This window comes from Somniosus microcephalus, chromosome 5 (genome assembly GCF_052327205.1).
Source record: "Somniosus microcephalus isolate GS21.2 chromosome 5, FLI_Smic_1.0, whole genome shotgun sequence".
NCBI lineage: Eukaryota > Metazoa > Chordata > Chondrichthyes > Squaliformes > Somniosidae > Somniosus > Somniosus microcephalus.
Window position 1 is genome coordinate 103,806,057 of NC_140991.1, and position 25,521 is coordinate 103,831,577.

Below are 25,521 nucleotides of genomic sequence, written 5' to 3' on the forward strand. Positions count from 1 at the left end.
CAAGATCGCGCCCATAGAGTCATAATGGCACAGAAGGAGGCCATTCGGCCCATTGAGTCTGTGCCAGCTCTCTGTAAAGCAATCCAGTCAGTACCATTCCCCCACTCTATCCCCATAGCCCTGCAAGTTTATTTCCCTCAAGTGCCTATCCAGTCTCCCCTTGAAAACATTGAGTGTGTCCGCTTCCACCACTTCCGTCAGCAGCGAGTTCCAGGTCCTCACCAATCGCTGCGTAAAAATGTTTTTCCTCACATCCCCCTTGCATCTCTTGCCCAAAACCTTAAATCTGTGTCCCCGAGTCCTTGTACCATCAACTAGTTGGAACTGCCTTTCCCCGTCTAGCCTATCCAAACCCGTCATAAACTTGTACACCTCTATCAAATCACCCCGCAACCTCCTTTGCTCTAATTAAAACAAATCCAGCTTCTCCAACCTGTCCTTGTAGCTAAGATCCACCATCTCCGGAACCACTCTGGTAAATCTCCTCTGCACCTTCTCAAGTGCCTTCACATCCTTCCTAAAGTGTGGTGACCAGAACTGGATGCAATACTCCAGTTGTGGCCTAACCAGCACTTTATAAAGGTTCAGCATAACTTCTCTACTTTTGTACTCGATACCTCTATTTATGAAGCCTAAAATCCCATATGCTTTGTTAACCACTCTCTCAATATGTCCTGCCACCTTCAGGGACCTATGCACATTAACTCCCAGGTCCCTCTGTCCCTGCACACTCTTTAAAACTGTGCCATTAAGAGTATATTGTCTCTCCCTGTTCCTTCTGCCAAAATGCATCACCTCACACTTTTCTGTATTAAATTCTATTTGCCACTTGTCTGCCCATTCTGCTAGCCTTTCTATGTCCTGTTGCAGTCGATTGGTATCATCATCACTGTTTGCCACACCCCCAAGTTTGATGTCATCAGCAAATTTAGAAATTCTACTCTGTATTCCAATATCCAGGTAATTTATATATATCAAAAAAAGCACTGGCCCCAGCACTGACCCTTGGGGAACACCACTGTCTACCATCCTCCAGTCTGAAAAACAGCCATTTACCACAACTCGCTGTTTTCTGTCCTAAGCCAGTTCCTTATCCAAGCTGCCACTGACCCATGAGCCTCAATTTTGTTAATCAGCCTTCTATATGATACTTTGTCAAACGCCTTCCGAAAATCCATGTAGACAACATCCATTGCATTCCCTTCATCAATCCTCCCTGTTACTTCATCAAAAATTCAGTTAGATTAGTTGAACACAATCTTCCTTTTACAAATCCGTGTTGGCTCTCCTTAATTAGCTTAAACCTATCCAAGTGCCCGTTAATTTTTTCCTTGATTATTGTTTCTAAAACTTTACCCACCACTGATGTTAAACTGACCGGCCTGTAGTTACTAGGATTGTCCTTACACCCTTTCTTGAACAATAGTTTTACATTTGCCACTTTCCAATCCTCAGGCACCTCCCCCGCATCTAGGGAAGATTGGAAAATTATGGCAAGCCCTTCCACTATCTCCTCCCCCAATTCCCTTAGCAACCTGGGATGCAAGCCATCTGGACCAGGCAACTTATCCACTCTAACCATACCCAGCCTTTCTAGTACATCCTGTCTATCAATTTTCACACCTTCCATTGCTCCTACCTTTTCCACTTTTACTGATATTTTGTCAGCATCCACCTCCTTAGTAAACACCGATACAAAGTACTCATTGAGTATTCTAGCCTTGCCCTGTGTCTCTAAGCATATATCATCTTCTTTGTCCCTAATAGACCCCACCCCGCCTCTTACTACCCGCTTACTGTTTACATGCCGGTAGAAGATTTTTGGGTTCCCTTTTATGTTAATCGCCATTCTACTCTCATATTCTCTCTTTGCCAATCTTATTTTCATCTTTACTTCCCCTATCAACTTATTGCATTTGATCTGGTTCTCCTTTGAAGAATACACCTAATATTCATCATACAACCACTTTTTTTGTTTCATCATCTTCTCTATCTCCCTCATCATCCAAGGAGTCCTTGCTTTGGTTCCCTTACCCTTCCCTCTTGTTAGAATTACCTAGCCTGTACTTGGAACATCTCCTCCTTAAAGATCTCCCATTGTTCCGTTATAGTTTTTCCTATCAGTCTTTGGTTCCATTTTACTCTGGCTAGATCCTTTTGCATCACATTGAAGTTAGCTCTATTCCAGTTTAGAAGCTCCACTCTAGATTGTTCCCTGCTCCTCTCCATTGCTAATTTAAATCTTGTGATACGATGATCACTCGTACCCAAGTGTTCTCCCACAGACACTTGGTCGACCTGGCCCACCTCATTCCCCAGCACCAGATCCAGCAATGCCTCCTTCCTAGTTGGACCAAGAACATACCGGTGAAGAAAATTCTCCTGAACACATTTCAGAAATTCCTCCCCCTCCTTTCCCTTTACCCTAGCATTATCCCAATCGATATTTGGGTAATTAAAGTCCCCCAATATCACCACGCTATAGCTCTTGCATATCTCTGTGATTTACCTGCTGATTTGCTCCTCTACCTCCCTCTCACTATTTGGAGGCCTGTAGAATACCCCCAATAGTGTGATCATACCCTTTTTGCTCCTCAACTCTAACCAAATGATTCTGTCCTTGTCCCCTCAGGAACATCCTCCCTTTCCAACAATACAATGTCTTTGTTAATCAGCACTGCCACCCCACCTCCCTTTTTTCCTTCCCTATCTTATCTGAACACCTTGTACCCTTGAATATTAAGTGCCCAGTCTTCACCGTTTTTAAGTCATGATTTAGTTTTGTCCTGCGCAGCATTAAATCTGTGGTGTTGAGACACTAAATTATCCATTAATAGCTTAATGTGAAGAATGGTTATAATTGTGCTTAATCTCATTCAACGATTTATACTGTACCGCACAGCCTGCTGCATCTCTTTCTACTCGAAGCTGAAACTAGACTCCCACCTCAATAGATTTTCAATTGAAAAGAAGTTAACCGTATGGCTGATTGGGTCATGCATTTTTTTTAAAAGCAGCTCATCCTTCAGTTAAGTACTGCCATTCACTTTTCACATGATACCATACCAGATGAAAAATATGAAAGGATGAGGTATAGAGATATTAAAGTATTGGCCACATCCTGAGAACAAAGAACAAAAAATCCTATTTTTGGAACCTCCAGCAGAAATTTGCAATTTAATCTCAGTTCCAAAAGGCAACAATTTAAAACACCTTCAATTTCATAATTACCAAATCCTCGGGGACAATAGCCCTGGCTATTATTATGCTTTAAAATTAGTAGTGATATTAAAAGGAAATAATTGGTTTCTGAAAATGATTAAACACAGCTGCCAAGTGAACTAAGCCTGGCAGAAAGAAAAACACTTGAAAATTGAACATGTTACACAACAATTCTGCCTCTCCTTTCTCTGATAATTTTCTCTTCTGAGTAAAATCCACATCAAAACAGTGGGAGACTTTCAGAAGGGAAATAGAGAGAGTACAACGCCAACATGTTCCTGTAAAGGTCAAGGGTGGGACCAACAAGCAAAGGGAACCTTGGATGACAAGGGATATACAAAAATGCATTAGAAATAAAAGGGGGGCTTTTGGCAGTTACAAAAGACTAAAGACGGAAGAAGCCCTAGAGGAGTATAAAAAGTGCAGGGGCATACTTAAAAAAGAAATTAGGAGGGCGAGGAGGGGCCATGAAATAACACTGGTGAGCAAAATAAAGGAAAATCCTAAGATGTTTTATAAGTATATTAAGGGCAAGAGGATAACCAGGGAAAGGGTAGGGCCCATTAGGGACCAAAGTGGCAATCTGTGTGTAGAGCCAGAGGATGTAGGCGGGGTTTTAAATGAATTTTTTGCATCTGTGTTCACTATGGAGAAAGACGATGCAGACATAGAAATCGGGCAAGGGGACTGTGACATACTTGAACATATTAGCATCGAGAGGGAGGAGGTGCTAGCGGTTTTAGCAGGCCAAAAAGTGGATAAATCCCCAGGCCCGGACGAGATGTATCCCAGGCTGCTGTGGGAGGCAAAGGAGGAGATTGCAGGGGCTCTGACACAAATTTTCAGAACCTCTCTGGCCACATGGGATGTACCAGAGGACTGGAGAACAGCTAACGTAGTACCATTATTCAAGAAGGGTAGCAGGGATAAACCAGGGAATTACAGGCCAGTGAGTCTAACATCTGTGGTGGGGAAATTATTGGAAAAAATTCTGAGGGACAAAATTAATCTCCACTTGGAGAGGCAAGGATTAATCGGGGATAGTCAGCATGGCTTTGTCAAGGGTAAATCATGTCTGACAAATCTGATTGAATTTTTCGAGGGGGTGACTACGGGGGTGGATGAGGGAAATGCTGTGGATGTGGTTTACATGGACTTCAGTAAAGCTTTTGACAAAGTCCCGCATAGGAGACTGGTCAAGAAGGTAAGAGCCCATGGGATCCAGGGTGCCTTGGCGCGTTGGATCCTAAACTGGCTGAGTGGCAGGAGGCAGAGGGTGATGGTCGAAGGTTGCTTTTGTGACTGGAAGCCTGTGTCCAGTGGGGTACCTCAGGGATCGGTGCTGGGTCCCTTGTTGTTTGTGATCTACATAAATGATTTGGATGAGAATGTAAAAGGTATGATCAGTAAGTTCGCAGATGACACGAAAATTGGTGGGGTGGTAAATTGCGAGGAGGAAAGCCTCAGGCTACAGGACGATATAAACGGGTTGGTCAGATGGGCGGAAAAGTGGCAAATGGAATTTAACCCTGAAAAGTGCGAGGTGATGCATTTTGGACGGACAAATAAGGCAAGGGAATACACAATGAGTGGTAGGACCCTAGGAAGTACAGAGGGTCAGAGGGACCTTGGTGTACATGTACATAGATCCCTGAAGGCAGCGGAGCAGGTAGATAAGGTGGTTAAAAAGGCATATGGGATACTTGCCTTCATTAGCCGAGGCATAGAATATAAGAGCAGGGAGGTTATGATGGAGCTGTACAAAACGCTGGTGAGGCCACAGCTGGAGTACTGTGTGCAGTTCTGGTCGCCTCACTATAGGAAGGATGTGATTGCTTTGGAGAGGGTGCAGAGAAGATTCACCAGGATGTTACCTGGGATGGAGCGCCTCAGCTATGAAGAGAGGCTGGACAGGCTGGGGTTGTTTTCCTTGGAGCAGAGAAGGCTGAGGGGGGACCTGATTGAGGTGTACAAAATGATGAGGGGCATAGATAGGGTAGATAAAGAGGAACTTTTCCCCTTAGTGGGGGGGTCAATAACAAGGGGGCATAGATTCAGGGTAAGGGGCAGGAGATTTAGAGGGGATTTGAGGAGGAACTTTTTCACCCAGAGGGTGGTTGGAATGTGGAATTCAATGCCTGAAAGGGTGGTAGAGGCAGGAACCCTCACAACATTCAAGAAGCATTTGGATGAGCACTTGAAATGCCATTGCATACAAGGCTATGGACCAAATGCTGGAAAATGGAATTAGACTGGACAGGGATGGATGGGCGGCGCAGACACGATGGGCCGAAGGGCCTCTTTCTGTGCTGTAAAACTCTATGACTCTATGACTCTATGACTCCTTGCTGAGGTATGCCAGCCAACCTCCAGTATCTATTCATTAACTGCCTAATGTGTTTTATATCAACAAATTTAATACCACTACAGACACCTTGTTCTATAACAGTCACAAATATTGTAAACCGGAATCCCAGAACAGATCAATGTGGTAACTTTTCCCAGGTAGAGCATTTTCCATTTATTACCACTCTTCTGCTTCTGTTGCCAGCACAGTCCCAACAAACAACAACAAATTGCATTCATATAGCACCTTTAATATAAGAACATAAGAAATAGGAGCAGGAGCAGTCCATTCGGCCCCTCGAGCCTGCTCCACCATTTAATGAGATCATGGCTGGTCCAATTTTGGCCTCAGCTCCACTTTTCTGCCCACTCCCCATAACCCTTGACTCCCCTGTTGCTCAAAAATCTGTCTATCTCAGCCTTGAATATATTCAATGACTCAGCCTCCACAACTCTCTGGGTTAAAGAATTCCAAAGATTCATGACCCTCTGAGAGAAGAAATTCCTCCTCATCTCTGTCTAAAATGGGCGACCCCTTATTCTGAGACTATGCCCCCTCGTTCTAGATCCCCTGACAAGGGGAAACATCCTCTCAGCAGCTACCCTCTCCAACCCCCTCAGAATCTTATATGTTTCAATAATATCACGTCCCATTCTTCTAAACTCCAATGATTATAGGCCCAACCTGCTCAACCTTTCCTCATAAGACAACCCTTCCATCTCAGGAATCAACCTAGTGAACCTTCTCTGAACTACCTCCAATGCAAGTATATCCGTCCTTAAATAAGAGGACCAAAGCTGTACGCAGTACTCTAGGTGTGGTTTCACCAGCGCCCTATACAGTTGTAGCAAGGCGTCCCTACATTTATACCCTATCCCCCTTGAAATAAAGGCCAACATTCCATCTGCCTTCCTAATTACTTGATGCACCTGCATGTTAACTTTTTGTGTTTCATGTACGAGGACACCCAAATCCCTCTGTACTGCTGCATTCTGTAGTCTTTCTCCATTTAAATAATATTTTTCTTTTCTATTCTTCCTAACAAAGTGGATAACTTCACATTTCCCACATTATAACATAGTAAAACATCCCAAGCCGCCTCACAGGAGCATTTATCAGACATAATTTGACACCGAGCCACATAAGGAATAGTTGGTGACCAAAGAGGTAGGTTTTAAGGAGCATCTTCAAAGGAGGAGAGAGATGCAGAGAGATTTAGGGAGGGAATTACAGTTGAAGGCACGGCCGGCAATTGTGGGGCAAAGGAAATCGATGACATACAAGAGGTCAGAATTGGAGGAGCACAGAGATCTCAGAAGGTTATAGGGCTGGAGGAGGTTACAAAGATAGGGAGGGGCGAGGTCATGGAAGTATTTGAACACAAGGATGAAAATTTTCAATTTGAGGCTGGACCGGGAGCCAGTGTAAGTCAGCGAGCACCGCGGTAATGGGTGAACGGGACTTGGTGCAAGTTAAGATACAAGTTAGGAAAGTTGCAGATAGACAATGTCAATATTCAATCAGTCTTAAGCTTGTTTACCAGCTTCATGAGGAACTTTTAATAATGCAAAATACATCTACTGGATTACTCTAATCTATCATTTTAGGTACGCACTCAAAAGAATTCAAGGTTTGTAAGGCATAACTTCTCACTTCTAAAATCATGCTGATTGCTTCAATACATGGGCTCTTTAAATGTACAATTTAATGGTCCAGATTTTGCGGTAGAAATAACAGTGAGGCTATCAGCGCTCACTGTTATTATTGGAGTAAATCGGACAGCAATCTCCAACGTCCGTACATGTATAGTTAAACACAAGATCAGGACGCTGCTGTCCAATTTGTCCTGCTCCTCCAGAAACATCACCACACTGATGCCTTCACACACCTGTAAGGCTGTGAAGTTGTGGTATTTACTCACAAGATACCCACTAAACATGCCAGAAAAAGTTGGGGGCTGTTCCATTCAAGTGTAAGTGAATTTTTAACGGTGTGGTAAGTCTTAATTACTGCCAAACAACCTCTCTGGCACTGAAAATTTACTTTTAAAAGTGTGGAGTCTCATCCCTTCAAATTTAATTATTGTTGAGATTTCAATAAAAAAAATACATTTTGAAAAACTTTTTCTTTGTCACTTTTATCTCCATTGAGACAAGATTAAATGCAAGATACTTAGAACAGAGAGCAGGAGAAACTTTTTTGTGCAGCCCCCCACCCCAAAAATATTTTCTCTATTTTCCCCTGTCACATTGACCACACAGCAATTGTGGCTGAACCATTCCCAGACTTCCACCAATGCCTCTCAGAACACACTAATTCAATGAGAATATTTATTCTCCAGAGGACAAGCAATCTACTCCCAAGCCACTGTCAGGGCGGATCTTGATTTTAATGGGAATCAAACACAACACCTTAGGCTGGTATTTCAATATGCTGTGTCAGTCTGCTACCCTACAATTATTAATACACATTGAAGGCCTCTTAAAACCCATATGCTCTCCTTAGTGATGTTCATCCCTATTTCTCACCATCTTAATAGCTATTTGGCCCTCAACTAGTCTTTTGTCTCGAGATGCAGATACAGCATTTCAGTGATTTTAGTTGCTGCTGCGTACAGTATTTTAACCTTTAATAGCAAATGCTTTTGCTGTGACTCATCATACATTTGAATACTGTATTATTTCTCAATTTTGCTCATTCCTAATTTTAACTTACAGAACCAGTGCAGGTTTCAGACCCATTCTGTGGTTTACATCCTGTGTCACATCGAATACATCGGGATCCATCCACATACTCCCTCAACTCCCTTTACAAAAATCAAGAACACAGTTTTAGTGAACAAATTGATGGTTTAAAAGTCAAACATCTGAGGAAATGAATTAAAAACTGACATTAAAAAAATTGTGTTTGTGCTTAAACATCTTTATATTGATTGCAACGAAAAAAAAAATCAAACGTAGCACTGGTTAAATGTAGTGCACCACTTTAGTCTGAGATTGTGCATAAACCTCAAACTCATCCAAATGATCTGAGGGAACGGTAGCGTAGTGGTAATGTTACTAGACTAGTAATTCTAGAAGCCTGGACTACTGATCCAAAAACTGAGCTCAAATCCCACCACAACAGCTGGGGAATTTAAATTCAGTTAATAAATCTGGACTAAAAAGCTAGTATCAGTAATGGTAATCATGAAACGTATTGGATTGTCATAAAAACCCATCTAGTTCACTAATGTCCTTTAGGGAAGGAAATCTGCTGTCCTTACCTAGTCTGGCCTATATGTGACTCCAGACCCACAGCAATGTGGTTGACTCTGACATGGCCTAGCAAGTCACTCAGTTGTAACGAATGACCACCTGGTATCGACCTCGGCTACAGACACAGCAATGGCACACCCAGCCCAGTCCTCACAATCTGAGGAATTGTGCCAAAATTGGGAGAGCTGTTCCACAGACTTTTCTTCTTAGGCAGTCCCTCAGAACCGAGGATGACTTGCTTCCACATTAAAAATGAGTTCTCAGGTGACTGATGAGTCCAATGCGGGGGACCTATAGTCTCTGTCACAGGTGGGGGCAGACGGTGGTTGAAGGGGTGGGTGGGATGTTTGGGTTGACGTGTGCTGCTTCCGCTTGTTCCCAGCAACGAGACTCGAGGTATTCGGTGCCTTCCCGAATGCTTCTCCTCCACTTTGTGCGGTCTTGGGCCAGGGATTCCCAGGTGTCGGTGGGGATGTTGCACTTTTCAAGGAGGCTTTGAGGGTGTCCTTGAAGCGTTTCCTCTGCCCACCTGGACCTCTCTTGCTGTGTCAGAGCTCCGAGTAGAGTGCTTGTTTTGGGAGTTTCGTATTGGGCATGCGGACGATGTGACCCATCCATCAGAGCTGATCGAGCGTGGTCAAAGCTTCGATGCTGGGGATGTTGGTGCGCCTATCCTGCCAATGGATTTGCAGGATCTTGCGGAGGCAACCTTGGTGGTACCTCTCCAGTGCTTTGAGGTGCCTGCTGTACATGGTCCATGTCTCTGAGGCAAACAGGAGGGCGGGTATCACTACTGCTCTGTAGACCATGAGCTTGGTGCCGGGTTTGAAGTCCTGGTCTTCAAACACTCTCTTCCTCAGGTGACCGAAGGCTGCACTGGCACACTGAAGGTGGTGTTGGACTTAGTCATTGATGTCTGCCCTCAGCTCCCGAAGTATGGAAAGTGGGCCACGTTGTCCAAGGCCTTGTCGTGGATTTTGATAATTGGGAGGCAGTACTGTGTGGCGGGGACAGGTTGGCAGAGGACCTTTGTCTTACGGATGTTTAGTGTAAGGCCCATGCTCTCGTATGCTTCGGTGAAAGTGTTGACGATGATTTGGAGTTCTGCATACTGTAATTCGACGACAGAGGATGGGATGTCCTTGGATCTGGACTGGAGGCGATGGAGGTTGAACAGTTTCCGTTTGTTCTGTAAATCAGCTCCACTGCAGTGGGGAGATTACTGAGGGTGAGATGGAGCATTGCAGGCAGGAAGATCGAGAAGAAAGTTGGTGCGATGACACAGCCTTGCTTGATCCTGGTCTGTACATGAATTGGGTCTGTGGTGGAACCATTGGTCAGGATCACGGCTTGCATGTTGTCGTGACGCAGGTGGAGGATGGTGACAAACTTTTGAGGGCAGCTAAATTTGGGGAGGACACGCCATAATCCCTCATGGTTGACAGTGTTGAAGGCCTTTGTGAGGTCAAAGAAGGCCATGTACAGCAGTTGGTGCTGTTCCCTGCATTTCTCTTGTAATTGACGTGCGGTGAAGATCATGTTCATTGTGCCCCTTAGTGGGCGGAATCCGCATTGCGACTCTGGGAGGAGCTCTTCAGCCACTGACTAGTCACAGACTAGTCAAGCAACAGCCTGACATAGTCACAGAATCATGGCCTAGAAATTCAGTGGCCTGCGCCACCAGTTTGCGCCCAAAGAGGGCTTTTGCGCCACTGTGCAAACCTACTGCGATATTTAGCGGGGCGCTAATGGCGGCGTTAGCCAGTAGCGCTGCGCCGCCACCGATGACGTCATCGGTGTGCGCAGCGCCCCGCTATCGCCCCGCTGGCCATATTTGGTTGCTGCCGCCTCCCCCGCGCCGGCCGCAAACAGCGACCGGTACACGGGGCCTACCTGTGCCGGTAGTGGGGCGAGTTAAGGTGGAGGTGCGGCCGGCCGCTTTTTCGGCGGCCGCCTGCCCGCACCTCCTTCCCCGGCCTCCTACACCCCCCCCCCCCCCCGCAGCATTGCCGGCTGTTTCCAGAGAGCCCGGCACTTCTCCTTGGTGCCGGGCTCATTTGCCGGCACTCACGAGCGGGGATCGCGCTGTTGCAGGCACCTCCCCCTTAAGAATGAGAGGAAGGCCTGCAGTACCGCAGGCTGCCGTGCCGCAGCGGGTGGCGCTGCAGCACTTTACACGCCGATATTCAGTTTCAGCGCCCCAAGCGGGGCGCCGAAACCCTTGTTTAGCGGCCGGCTTCCACTTGGGGTGCTGAAACTGAATTTCCCGCTGGCGCAAGTGGCTCCGCGCGCAGCGGTAATTCCGGCGCCCAGGCGAGCTGGGTGCCCCTAACTGAATTTCTAGGCCCATATCTTTCAGCCAATGTCCCAAACTCCTCCATCACCAGGGGTGGTGGCACAGTGGTATACAGTCGGGAAGGAGTGGCCCTGGGAGTCCTCAACATTGACTGCAGATCCCATGAAGTCTCATGGCTTAAGTTCAAGCATGGGCAAGGAAACCTCCTGCTGATTTCCACCTACCATCCTCCCTCCCTCAGCTGAAGAATCAGTACTCCTCCATGTTGAACACCACTTGGAAGAAGCACTGAGAGTAGCAGGGGCACAGAATGTATTCTGGGTGGGGAACTTCAATGTCCATCACCAAGAGTGGCTCAGTAGCACCACCACTGACCAAGCTGGCCGAGTCCTGAAGGACATAACTGCCAGTCTGGGCCTGCGACAGGTGGTGGTGAGAGAACCAACATGAGGGAAAAACCTACTTGACCTCGTCCTCACCAATCTAGCTGTCGCAGATGCATCTGTCCATGACAGTATTGGTAGCAGTGACTGGTAAAAGTCCCATCTTCACACTGAGGACACTGTCCATCATGTTGTGTGGCACTACCACTGTGCTAAATGGGATAGATTCAGAACAGATCTAGCAGCTAAAAACTGGGCATCCATGAGGTGCTGTGGGCCATCATCAGCAGCAGGATTGTATTCCACCGCAATCTGTAACCTCATGGCCCGGCATATCCCTCACTCTACCATTACCATCAGGCCAGGGGACCAACCCTAATTCAATAAGGAGTGTAGAAGAGCATGCCAGGAGCAGCACCAGGCATACCTAAAAATAAGGTGCCAACCTGGGGAAGCTGCAACACAGGACTGCATGCATACTAAAAAGCGGAAGCAGCATGTTATAGACAGGGATAAGTGATCCCACAATCAACGGATCAGATCAACGCTCTGCAGTCCTGCCACATCCAGGCGTGAATGGTGGTGGATCATTAAACAACTAACGGGAGGAGGAGGCTCCATGAATATCCGCATCCTCAATGATGGTGGAGCCCAGGACGTGAGTGCAAAAGACAAGGCTGAAGTGTTTGCAACCATCTTCAGCCAGAAGTGCCGAGTGAATGATCCATATCGGCCTACTCCTGAGGTTCCAACCATCATAGAAGCCAGTCTTTAGCCAATTTGATTCACTCCACGCGATATCAAGAAACGGCTGAGTGCACTGGATACAGCAAAGGCTATGGGCCCCGACAACACCTCGGCTGTCGTGCTGAAGACTTGTGCTCCAGAACTAGCCGCACCTCTAGCCAAGCTGTTCCAGTACTGGCATCTGGCATCTATCCGACAATGTGGAAAACTGCCCAGGTATGTCCTGCCCACAAAAAGCAGGACAAATCTAACCGCCCCATCAGTCTACTCTCAATCATCAGCAAAGTGATGGAGGAGGTGTCATCGACAGTGCTATCAAGCAGCACTTACTGACCAATAACCTGCTCACTGATGCCCAGTTTGTGTTCCACCAAGACCACTCAGCTGCCGCCCTTATTACAGCCTTGGTCCAAACATGGACAAAGGAGCTGAATTCCAGCAGTTAGGTGAGATTGACTGCCCTTGACATCAAGGCTGAATTTGATCGAGTTTGGCATCAAGGAGCCCTAGTAAAACTGAAGTCAATGGGAATCGGGGGGGGGGGGGAAACACTCCATTGGCTGGAGTCATACCTAGCACAAAGAAAGATGGTTGTGGTGGTTGAAGGTCAATCATCACAGCCCCAGGATGTCACTGCAGGAGTTCCTCAGGGCAGTGTCCTAGGCCCAACCATCTTCAGCTGCTTCATCAATGACCTTCCCTCCAACATAAGGTCAGAAATGGGGATGTTCGCTGATGACTGCACAGTGTTCAGCGCTATTCGCAACTCCACAGATAGTGAAGCAGTCCATGCCCTGGGCGACGTTCAGGCTTAGGCTGATAAGTGCCAGGCAATGACTATCTCCAACAAGCGAGAGTCTAACCACCGTCCCTTGACATTCAACGGCATTACCATCGCCGAATCCCCGACCATCAACATCCTGGGGGTCACCATTGACCAGAAATTTAACTGGACCAGCCACATAAACACTGTGGCAACAAGAGCAGGTCAGAGACTAGGTATTCTGCGGTGAGTGTCTCACCTCCTGACTCCCCAAAGCCTTTCCACCATCTACAAGGCACAAGTAAGGAGTGTGATGGAATACTCTCCACGTGCCTGGATGCGTGCAGCTCCAACAACACTCAAGAAGCTCAACACCATCTAGGGCAAAGCAGCCCGCTTGATTGGCACCCCAACCACCACCTTAAACATTCACTCCCTCCGCCACCTGTGTACCGTGGCTGCAGTGTGTACCATCTACAAGATGCACTGCAGCAACTCGCCAAGGCTTCTTCGGCAGCACCTCCCAAACCCGCGACCTCTTCCACCTAGAAGGACAAGGGCAGCAGGTGCATGGGAACGCCACCACCTCCAAGTTCCCCTCCAAGTCACACACCATCATCGTCACTGGGTCAAAATCCTGGAACTCCCTGCCTAATAGCATTGTGGGAGCACCTTCACCACACGGACTGCAGCGGTTCAAGAAGGCGGCTCACCACCACCTTCTCATGGGAAATTAGGGATGGGCAATAATGCTGGCCTTGCCAGCGGCGCCCTGATCCCATAAACGAATTTTAAAAATCTATGTTGGGAATGGACTTTATACAGGAACAATCAGTCCTCTGGGACACTGCACCCAGAGGTTTGGATCAGAGAAAGCTTAAATAAGTAATTCTGGACTAGTCTGAGCACAAGAAACAAGAGCGCCATATTTGTCTCGATTTTGCCCAGTTTGCACTCAGAAATGGGGTGGTAGGGCCCAGAAAATAAAGCACCTGCTGGACCCATCCACCCTGCTGCTTTTGCATGTAGTCTGATTTTCAGGCGCACATGAATCCCGGTGGCCACAGCTCCCATATGAAACAAGCAGGGGCCCATGAATATATGCAAATAGGGGTCACATTACATCATTTACAACACCATTTTCCACCCACACCTCCTGACTACTGTCACTTTCCGCTCCAACCCAATAACCATGAGTGGCCACTTAATGGATCCTCAGCTGCTCTTGGGTAAAGCTGTCCAGAGCTTTTGGAGACATTTTTCTCGCATTAGCTTGCGAGTGTTTTCATCTTTAAAGGATATGAAAGTGCTTCTAGTTGCTTCTGTAGATACCAAATTCATGTTGCCTGCTGCTGTACATTGTTGCCTCACTCTGTGACACACAAAAAATGCATCTCCCCTTTAAACTACTACAGGCCCTCGAGAGGCGGCTGCACCACCTGAATTGGTGAGATGACTGCAGGGAGCACATTTTCCAGCTCGTCTACTACGTGTTAATGAGGGGCGACCCACAATTAAAAATGATATTAGGAAAGCAAAGAGAGTGCATGAAAAATTCTTGGCAAGTAAAATTAAGGAAAACCCAAAGATGTTTTATAAATATATTAAGAGTAAGAGGATAACTAAAGAAAGGGTAGGGCCTATTAGAGATCATGAGGGTAATCTGTGTGTGGAGGCGGGAGATGTTGGTAGGGTTCTTAATGAATACTTTGCGTCTGTTTTCACAAAGGAGAGGGGCAAAGCAGATATTGCTATCGGGGGGGGGAGGAGTGTGAAATATTAGATGAAATAAACATAGTGAGAGAGGAAGTATTAAGGGGTTTAGCAGCTTTAAAAGTAGATAAATCACCAGGCCTGGGTGAAATGTATCCCAGGCTGTTAAGCGAAGCAAAAGAGGAAATAGCAGAGGCCCTGACCATCATTTTTCAATCCTTTCTGGCTTCAGGTGTGGTGCCGGAGGGCTGGAGGACTGCTAATGTGGTACCCTTGTTTAAAAAGGGAGAAAAGGATAGACCGAGTAATTACAGGCCAGTCAGCCTAACCTCGGTGGTGGGAAAATTATTGGAAAGAATTCTGAAGGACAGGATAAGTCATCATTTAGAAAGACACGGATTAATCAAGGATAGTCAGCACGGATTTGTTAAGGGAAGGTCGTGTCTGACAAACTTGATTGAATTTTTTGAGGAGGTAACAAGGAGGGTAGATGAGGGTAGTGCATTTGATGTAGTGTATATGGACTTTAGCAAGGCTTTTGATAAGGTTCCACATGGCAGACTGGTCACGAAGTTAAAAGCCCATGGGATCCAGGGCAAAGTGTCTAGTTGGATTCAAAACTGGCTCGGAGACAGGAAGCAGAGGGTAATGGTTGATGGGTGCTTTTGTGACCGGAAGGCTGTTTCCATTGGGGTTCCACAGGGCTCAGTACTAGATCCCTTGCTTTTTGTGGTATATATCAATGATCTAGACTTGAATATAGGGGGTATGATTAAGAAGTTTGCAGATGATACTAAAATCAGCTGTGTGGTTGATACTGAGGAAGGAAGCTGTAGACTGCAGGAAGATATCAATAAATTGGTCAGGTGGGCAGAACAGTGGCAAATGGAATTCAATCCGGAGAAGTGTGAGGTAATGCATTTGGGGAGGGCTAACAAGGAAAGGGAATACACATTAAATGGTAGGACATTGATGCGCTATCAATTACTCATAAAAGACTGAGAGTTAGAAGAGTAACTAAAGGCTTTTATTAACAACAGAATGGAGGTCTGCCTCGAGTGGTCGACCGGTCCAGGATACAAGGGCTGGGGAGCAGTCACCTTTATACTAGGACCTGTGGGAGGAGTCAGCCGAGGCATGTCCAGGCATGTACACAGTGGAATACAAACAGGACAAACAGGAATACAAACAATGGTTTACCACATTCACCCCTTGTTTAAAATTGAGTCCGGCGGGGTGAAGTGTATTAAAAGTTAGTGTATTGGAGTCTCTCCGGAGGTCTTGTCTGCCGCTGTGATCGGCGTGGCGACGGCAGGGGTAGTGAAGCTTCCGGCGTCGAGTCCAGCGTAGGCTGTGGCACAGGCGTGTCGTCCTCGTAGATGTCGAGCGGGTCGCGGGGCCCAGGCCTGCCGTCTGCTGGGGCTGGATATCGGATCGTGGGGGGTGGTGGTAGTGGGTAGTGGGTTACTGTGGTCCCCGAGGGTGCAAGGTCTCTTATGGAGACTGTGTCCTCCCGCCCGTCCGGGTATGCGATGTAAGCATACTGGGGGTTGGCGTGGAGGAGGTCGACCCTCTCGACCAGGGGGTCCGTTTTATGGGTCCTCACGTGTCTTCTCAGTAGGACCGGCCCTGGGGACGTCAGCCATGGCGGTAGCGATGTCCCTGATGTGGACTTCCTTGGGAAGACAAACATTTTCTCATGGGGGGTGGCGTTAGTGGCAGTGCAGAGCAGTGACCGAATAGAGTGGAGCGCATCGGGGAGCACATCCTGCCAGCGGGAGGTTGGAAGGCCCCTAGACTTTAAGGCTAGCAGGACGGCCTTCCAAACTGTCGCATTTTTTCTTTCCACCTGTCCGTTCCCCCGGGGGTTGTAACTGGTGGTCCTGCTTGTGGCAATACCCCTAGTTAGCAGGTACTGACGGAGTTCGTCGCTCATAAACGATGAGCCCCGGTCGCTATGGATATAGCTGGGGAAGCCGAACAGGGTGAAGAGGTTGTTCAGACATTTAATGACCGTGGCACTGGTCATGTCCGGGCAGGGGAAGGCGAACGGGAAACGGGAGTACTCATCAATAATATTGAGGAAGTACACATTGCGGTCGGAGGAGGGGAGAGGCCCTTTAAAATCAACGCTCAGGCGCTCGAAGGGGCGAGTGGCTTTTATCAGGTGGGCCCTGTCTGGTCTATAAAAGTGTGGTTTGCACTCAGCGCAGACTTGGCAGTTCCTGGTCATGGTCCTGACCTCCTCAATAAAGTAAGGCAGGTTGCGGGCCTTGATGAGGTGGAAGAACCTGGTGACCCCCGGGTGGCAGAGGTCATTGTGGAGGACCCGTAGTCTATCGATCTGCGCGCTGGTGCAGGTGCCACGCGATAGCGCATCCGGGGGTTCATTTAGCTTCCCTGGCCGGTACAAGATCTCGTAGTTGTAGGTGGAAAGTTCGATTCTCCACCTCAAGATCTTGTCATTTTTGATTTTGCCCCTCTGCTTGTTGTTAAACATAAAAGCAACTGAACGCTGGTCAGTGAGCAGGGTAAATCGTTTTCCGGCCAGGTAGTGCCTCCAATGACGCACAGCCTCCACAATCGCCTGGGCCTCCTTCTCAACAGCGGAGTGTCTGGTCTCCGGGCCTTGGAGGGTTCGTGAAAAGAAGGCCACGGGTCTCCCCGCCTGATTGAGGGTAGCGGCCAGGGCAAAGTCGGACGCGTCGCTTTCCACCTGGAAGGGGATGGATTCGTCCACTGCGTGCATGGTGGCTTTGGCAATGTCCTCCTTGATACGGTGGAAGGCTAAGCGGGCCTCTGCCGTCAAGGGAAAAGAGGTGGACTTGATCAGCGGACGGGCCTTGTCCGCATAGTAGGGGACCCACTGGGCGTAATAGGAGAAAAACCCTAGGCACCTCTTCAGGGCCTTGAGGCAGTGGGGCAGTGGAAGTTCCATAAGGGGACGCATCCGGTCGGGGTCGGGGCCGACGACTCCGTGTTCCACAACACAGCCAAGGATGGCGAGGCGGTTTGTGCGGAATATGCACTTCTCCTTGTTATATGTCAGGTTTAGGAGTTGGGCGGTGCGGAGGAATTTTTCGAGGTTTGCGTCATGGTCCTGCAAGTCACGGCCGCAGATGGTCACATTGTCCAGATATGGGAAAGTGGCCTGCAACGCATTTTGATCTACCATCCGGTCCATCTCCCTTTGGAAGATGGAGACCCCGTTGGTGACGCCAAAGGGAACCCTAAGGAAGTGATAGAGGCGGCCGTTTGCCTCAAAGGCAGTGTACTGGCGGTCCTCAGGGCGGATGGGGAGCTGGTGGTACGCTGATTTCAGGTCAATGGTCGAGAAGACGCGGTACTGCGCGATCTGGTTGACCATATCAGCTATACGGGGGAGTGGGTAGGCGTCCAGCAGGGTGTAGCGATTTATTGTCTGGCTGTAGTCGATGACCAGGTGCTGCTTCTCGCTGGTCTTAACGACCACAACCTGGGCTCGCCAGGGGCTGGTGCTGCCCTCAATAATCCCTTCTTTCAGGAGCCGCTCCACTTCGGTTTTAATGAAAACCCTGTCCCCGGCACTGTATCGCCTGCTCTTTGTGGCGATGGGCTTACAGTCGGGGGTGAGGTTAGCAAACAGTGGTGGGGGGGTGACTCTGAGTGTGGAGAGGTTGCACCTGGTGCGCGGCGGGCAATTTGGAAGCTGCTGGCTGCGGACTGTGAGTGGGGGTAGGGGTCCACCGTACGCCATCGTAACACTTTTAAGGTGGCACTGAAAATCTAACCCCAGCAGGACGGCAGCGCAGAGGTCAGGCAGGACCAGAAGTTTAAAATGATCGTACACGGTCCCGTCTACTACGAGTGTCACCACGCAGTAGCCGCCGATGTCCGCCGACTGGGACTCGGAGGCCATAGAAATCCGCTGTTGCGCAGGCAGGACTGGGAGAGAGCAACGCCGCACCGTGTCGGGGTGGATGAAGCTCTCCGTGCTCCCAGAGTCAAAAAGGCAGATTGTATCGTGACCATTTACCTTAATGTCCATTGTGGAACTGGCCAGTTGGTGCGGTCTCGCTTGGTCCAGTGTAACGGATGCCAGCGTAGGGGTCGGTGTGTCGCTGCGGGTATCAGATGAGGCGGTGTCGGGGGCCTGCTGCGTCCCGGCTGTCGTCCAAGATGGCGGCGTCCATGATCCCCATGTGGCTGGAGGCGTCCAAAATGGCTGCTGTACCGGTGATTCGCACACGGCCGGGGAGGTCCAAAATGGCGGCCCGCATGGCCCACACGCGGCGCTGCTGGGGTTCGGGGTGGCTTTGGCCCTGCAGACGCTAGCGTAGTGTCCCTTCTTCCCGCAGCCCGAGCAGATCGCGTTTTTCGCCGGGCAGCGCGCTCTGGGGTGTTTTGCCTGGCCACAGAAGTAGCATTTCTGGCCTTGGGGCACTGCTGTCTGGCCTTGGGACACTGCTGCGGTAGTTGGGCCGTTGTTGGGGTGTGGCTGGGGTGGCACGGCGCTATGAGGCGGTCCTACCGTGTCCCAGGCTGTCATTCCCCGCGGCGTCCACGGTGCAGAGGAGTAGGCATCCATGCCCTGGTAGGCTGCATCCAACGATAGTGCGAGTTCAGAGGCCTTGTTGAGGTCGAGGTTACTCTGCTCCAACAGTCGCTGTCATGTGTAATTGGATCTGTGGCCCGCTACAAAAGCGTCCCGGATAAGTTCCTCTGTGTACACGGCGGCCTTTACATCCTTACAACCACAGGCCTGGCCAAGCACAGACAGTGCCTGAAGGTATTCCACGGTCGATTCCCCAGGTTGTTGTTTACGACTCCCCAGGAGGTGCCTGGCGTACACTTCGTTCACTGGGCGCGTGTACTGGTCCTTGAGGAGCTTGATAGCATCCGCGTACGAGGTCGCGTCTTGGATGACCGAGTACACTCGGTGGTTCACTTTGGAGGTCAGGACATCCAGTTTGTCCTCGTCCGATTTGATTGCTTCGGAGGCGGTCAGGAATTTTTCGAAACACTTAAGCCAGTGAGTAAACTTGGTGGATGAGTCCGTCTCCCGATGATCTAAGTCCAGGCATGCTGGTGTGAGGATCTTCTCCATTATAAAAATGTTGTTAATAAAATTGATGCGCTATCAATTACTCATAAAAGACTGAGAGTTAGAAGAGTAACTAAAGGCTTTTATTAACAACAGAATGGAGGTCTGCCTCGAGTGGTTAACCGGTCCAGGATACAAGGGCTGGGGAGCAGTCACCTTTATACTAGGACCTGTGGGAGGAGTCAGCCGAGGCATGTCCAGGCATGTACACAGTGGAATACAAACAGGACAAACAGGAATACAAACAGTGGTTTACCACAGACACTGAGTAGCGTAGAGGAACAAAGGGACCTTGGAGTGCATGTCCGCAGATCCCTGAAGGTAGCAGGCCAGGTAGATAAGATGGTTAAGAAGACATACGGAATCCTTGCCTTTATTAGCTGTGGCATAGAATACAAGAGCAGGGGGGTTATGCTTCAACTGTATAAATCACTAGTTAGGCCTCAGCTAGAGTACTGCGTGCAGTTCTGGTCACCACATTACAGGAAAGATGTGATTGCACTAGAGAGGGTACAGAGGAGATTTACAAGGCTGTTGCCGTGAGTAGAGGATCTTAGCTATGAGGAAAGACTGGATAGGCTGGGTCTGTTTTCCTTGGAACAGAGGAGACTGAGGAGAGACCTTATTGAGGTGTATAAAATTATATAGGGCATAGATAAAGTGGATAGAAAGGACCTATTTCCCTTAGCAGAGGGGTCAAAAACCAGGGGGCACAGATTTAAAGTAATTGGGGGAAGGTTTAGAGGGGATTTGAGGGGAAATTTCTTCACTCAGATGGTTGTGGGGGTCTGGAACTCACTGCCTGAAAGGGTGGTAGAGGCAGGAACCCTAACCACATTTAAAAAGTACTTGGATGTGCACTTGGGATGCTCTAACCTGCAGGGCTACGGACCAAGAGCTGGGAAGTGGGATTAGGCTGGACAGCTCTTTGTTGGTCGGTGGGCACGATGGGCCGAAATGGCCTCCTTCGGTGCTGTAACTTTCTATGATTCTATGAAAAACCGTATGGTCCCCAATGACTCCTCCAGGCAGCTGCAGTATTTGCTTCGTACCCAACCCCCATTTACCGCTCACACATGGAAATCGCCAAGGATACAACGGAGCATTAAGGGAAAGAAAAATAGACGTCAAAAATAAGGTCCAACTTGCTCACCTAGGTTTAATTTCCCTATTAGGATATTAAAAACAACAGACTTCAGAGAATTACATCTGTCATCGGATTTTAATAAATGGGTATCTGCAATATATTATTTTCAGAATATAATTTGCCAATTGAAGAAATTAGCTGCTATTTCAAAGTGGGCAACATTCTTGTTTTATACTGATATTCTTACAAGTAAAAAAGGAAAATTAAAAGCAGCTTTAGTGTAGGGTACTTAACCTACCAAGACTCTTTTTTTCCCGCGAATTGTTTATTCAACCATCGTAGTTTCGGGAATCCAAGGTTAAGGAAGATGTTTCTGCAAAACACCTTCACTGCATCACCGAATGCAATGGGAATACATCCGTTTACATTTAAGTCACAAGGATTTCTTGTTTTTTTCCACTTTACCAAATATTTACTATTAAAAAAACACAACCGACGATTACTGTAAACAGACTGAATCCACTGGCAGCAATATTACTGAATAAGCTTTTACTGCAGGGCACCCTCTTGCCTTACATCAAGGGCACCAGTTCTCTGAAATAGATGAATATCAGACTCCCGTGGAGAATACATTATTGAAAAACTGACAGATGAAAGGAAAAACATCACCCTGTTGCGGCTGCCGCGGAACACAAATGGAGGCCGAACCGATCTGAGGAACACATGGCTTTTATTACATTCTCTTGAGAGATGGCTGCCCCAGCTCCTCTCTCTGCTAAACCCGAAAACAGACTGAGGGCGACACCCGCGCTTTTGAGTACACACTGAGGGCGACGCCCGCTCCTTTGTCATGCCTTAAAGGCAGCATGCTTCTTAAAGGCAAGGTGCCCGATTTATTGTCCACGGACGGAAAAGTGGATTGCGCCCGTTTAGGTGGCGATCCGCCACACAGCTCCCCCCAGAATCCGCTTAGGAGGTGTGGACGAGACGGTGCGGCGGTCTGATGGGTTGGCCGGAGCGGCTCTTGTAGGACGCCGGTGGACGTGGAACGGCCGGGCGTGGAGCAGCCGGGTGTACTGGCTTGAGGGCAGGTCGGCCGCGTGGCGGTGGACGAGCTACTGGGACCTGCTCACCGGGCTCCGAGTGTGCTGGCTTGAGTCGGTCAACCGACACTTTTTCAGTCCTGTCGCCCACTTGTAGGTCGAAAAATTTGTCCCCAGCCTGTAGCACTTTGTAGGGCCCGTCGTATGGGGGTTGAAGGGGTCCGCGGTGGGCATCGTGCTGGACGAAAACGAACCATGCCTGGTGCAGGCTTAGCGGGACGTGTGAGGTGGATTCGCCGTGCCGGGCAATGGGCACCGGGGCGAACTGTAGTGCCGGTGAGGCGAAGTCGTGGCGTTGCTGGTCGGCTGACCAGGGTGTCGTGGCGGTGGGCAGGAACTCGCCGGGTACGTGCAGCGGCTGGCCGTACACGAGCTCTGCTGCCGATGCGTGGAGGTCTTCTTTAACCGCGGAGCGCAGGCCGAGGAGGACCCACGGGAGTCGGTCGGTCCAGGCGCTGTCCTGGAGGCTGGCTCGAAGAGATGCCTTCAAGGATCTGTGGAACCGCTCACACAGTCCGTTGGCTTGGGGGTGGTACGCTGTGGTGCGGTGAATGGTCACCCCGAGATTGCGTGCGATGGCGGTCCAGAGTTCAGAGGTAAATTGCGGACCTCTGTCCGACGTCATGTCGGAGGGGACGCCGAACCGTGCGACCCAGGTGCTGACGAAGGCTCTGGCGATGTCGGCGGTGGTGGTAGAGGTCAGTGGAATTGCCTCGGGCCAGCGCGTGGTGCAGTCGACGATCGTCAGCAAGTGCGTGTGGCCTTGCGATGGCGGCAGGGGCCCGACGATGTCCACGTGGATGTGGTCGAATCTACGTGAAGGGACGGTGAACTCCTCGAGGGGTGCTTTCGTGTGTTGCTGCACCTTGGCCCATTGGCAGGCTAGGCAGGAGTTGGCCCAAGTACGCACATCCTTGCGAAGGCCGCGCCAGACAAAGCGGTTGGCTACCAATTTGATGGATGCGCGGGCGCCAGGGTGGGAGAGGTTGTGGAGAATCTCGAATACCCGGCGGCGCCAGGACGCTGGGACGACGGGCCGAGGTTGAGATAGGGATATGTTGCACTTGACCGTGACTGCGGTCGGGCCGCAGGCGACGTCGGCCAGGCGTAGCCCTGGTAGGTTGGTAGGTGCGGAGAGCAGATCAGGGTCCGTGAGCTGGTCTGCTGCGAGTTGAGCGTAGTCGACTGCCAGGTGTGCGGCGTGGATGGCGGGGCGGGAGAGGCAGTCGGCTACCACGTCGTCTTGGTCGGAGACGTGTTGGATGTCCGTGGTGAACTCGGACACTGCCGCGAGCTGGCGCTGCTGCCTGGCGGACCAGGGGTCGGTTGTCTTTGCCATTGCGAATGTCAGGGGTTTGTGGTCGACAAACACAGTGAAGGGGTGGCCCTCCAGCAAAAACCGAAAATGGCGGACCGGCAGGTACAGCGCGAGGAGCTCGCGGTCGAAGGTGCTGTACTTGACCTCTGGGGGGCGTAGTTGGCGGCTGAAGAAGGCAAGTGGTTGCCAGGCGCCGTCGACCCACTGCTCGTACACGGCGCCGACTGCGTGGTCAGAGGCGTCCGTGGTGAGCGCTACTCTGGCATTGGGCCGTGGGTGCGCGAGCAGGGTGGCGTCGGCGAGCACGGTCTTGGTGGAGTTGAAGGCGGCTGATACGTCTGCCGTCCATTCGACTGCCATCTTGCTGCTCCTGTCCCGGAGGGCTTCATACAGGGGCCTCATGAGGGACGCCGCTTTGGGGATGAAGCGGTTGTAGAAATTCACCATCCCGAGGAGCTCCTGGAGTCATTTGATGGTGGTGGGGCGGGGAAATTGCTGGACGGCCTGCACCTTGGTGGGCAGGGGAATGGCCCCAGCATGGGTGATGTGGTGGCCGAGGAAGTCGATCTTGTCCAGGCCGAACTGGCACTTGGCTGGGCTGAGGATGAGCCCGTGGTCGCTGAGGCGCCCGAACAGGATGCGAAGGTGTTCGAGGTGTTCCTGCTTGGAGGAACTGGCTACCAGGATGTCGTCCAGGTGGACGAACAGGAACTTCAGGTCCCGAAGGACCGAGTCCATGAGCCGTTGGAATGCCTGGGCCGCATTTTTGAGGCCGAAGGGCATCCGCAGGAACTCGAAAAGCCCGAAGGGGGTGATTACGGCCGTCTTGGGGACGTCCGCGGGGTGGACGGGGACTTGGTGGTAGCCGCGCACCAGGTCAACTTTGGAAAAGACTGAGCGGCCGGCCAGTCTAGCCGAGAAGTCCTGAATGTGCGGCACGGGGTACCGATCAGGGGTGGTGGCATCGTTGAGGCGGCGGTAATCCCCACAGGGGCGCCAACCCCCGCCTGGTTTGGGGGCGATGTGGAGTGGGGAGGCCCAGGGACTGTTGGAGTGGCGGATGATGCCCAGCTGTTCCATAGTGGCAAACTCGGTCCACGCGATCTCCAGTTTGGCCGGGTCCAGCCTGCGGGCGTACACTGGGGGGCCTGTGGTGGGGATGAAGTGTTCCACCCCGTGTTTGGCGACCTCCGCGGAGAAGGTCGGGTTGGTGAGGGCCGGGAATTCGGCCAGGAGTGCCGAGTAGTCATCCATGGCCCGGGCGTGGCACTGTGACGCCATGTCGGCGGGTTGACGGGGGGCCATGGTGTTCATGTCCACGAGGCGGTGTTGAGGGATGTCTACCAGCAGGCCGTGGGCACACAGGAAGTCTGCGCCGATGAGAGGGGAGAGTACCTTGGCAGTGATGAACTCCCATCGGTAGCGGCGACCAGCGAGGTCGAGGGTGACTGTGTGGGTGCCGTACGTCCGGATGTCCGAGCCGTTAGCGGCAGCCAGCGCCTGTCCTTGTTCGCCCTTTTGGATGTCGAGGGCGGAGGCCGGGATGATGCTGTGCTGAGCTCCAGTGTCGCACAGGAACCGGCGGCCGGTTTTGTCATCCGTGACATACAGCAGGGAGCCCACGTGGCCCATGGCCATCGCGGGGGCTGGTACGGGGGCGGACTTGAAGGAGCAGGGAGGTGTGCACCGTTGTGCCCTGGCGCCGAACCGTGCGTGGTAGTAACAGTAGCCCGGGTTTGTGGGGCGCGAAGGCCCCGTGGGCCCCGTGGCTGGGCCTTGTGGCCGCGTGGTGGCCGGTGAGGGGCGCGCCCAGACTGTGGCTGCCAGGTCCGGAGCGACGTCGCGGCTGGAGTGAGCGGACAGCAGCTTGTCGGCCTCGTCGGCCAGGGCTTCTAGGTCCGTGAGGCCGGACGCCACGATCGCTGGGCGGATGCTGGGAGGTAGCTGGCGGATGAACAGCGTGCAGAAGAGGGACCCGGGTGGGCTCTCGTCGGTGAGTGAGAGCATGTGGGAGAGGAGGTCTGACGGTGAGGCGTCACCGAGGCCCGGAAGGTCGAGGAGGCGGCAGTTTCGCTGGTATGTCGAGGTCGTAAATTTTTTAAGGAGCATGGCCTTAAAATGTGCATACTTGCCCTCCTCTGGTGAGTTCTGCAGCGCTATCCAGACCTTCGTGACTGTGGAGCTACCGAGTGATGCGACGAG

The 25,521-nt window shown here is 50.4% G+C and overlaps 1 pseudogene; it reads right to left on the reverse strand.

Annotated features, from left to right (window-relative positions):
• The window catches only part of LOC147117250 (epidermal growth factor receptor-like), a 164,462-nt pseudogene that overhangs the window by 7,111 nt on the left and 131,830 nt on the right, over positions 1 to 25,521 (reverse strand).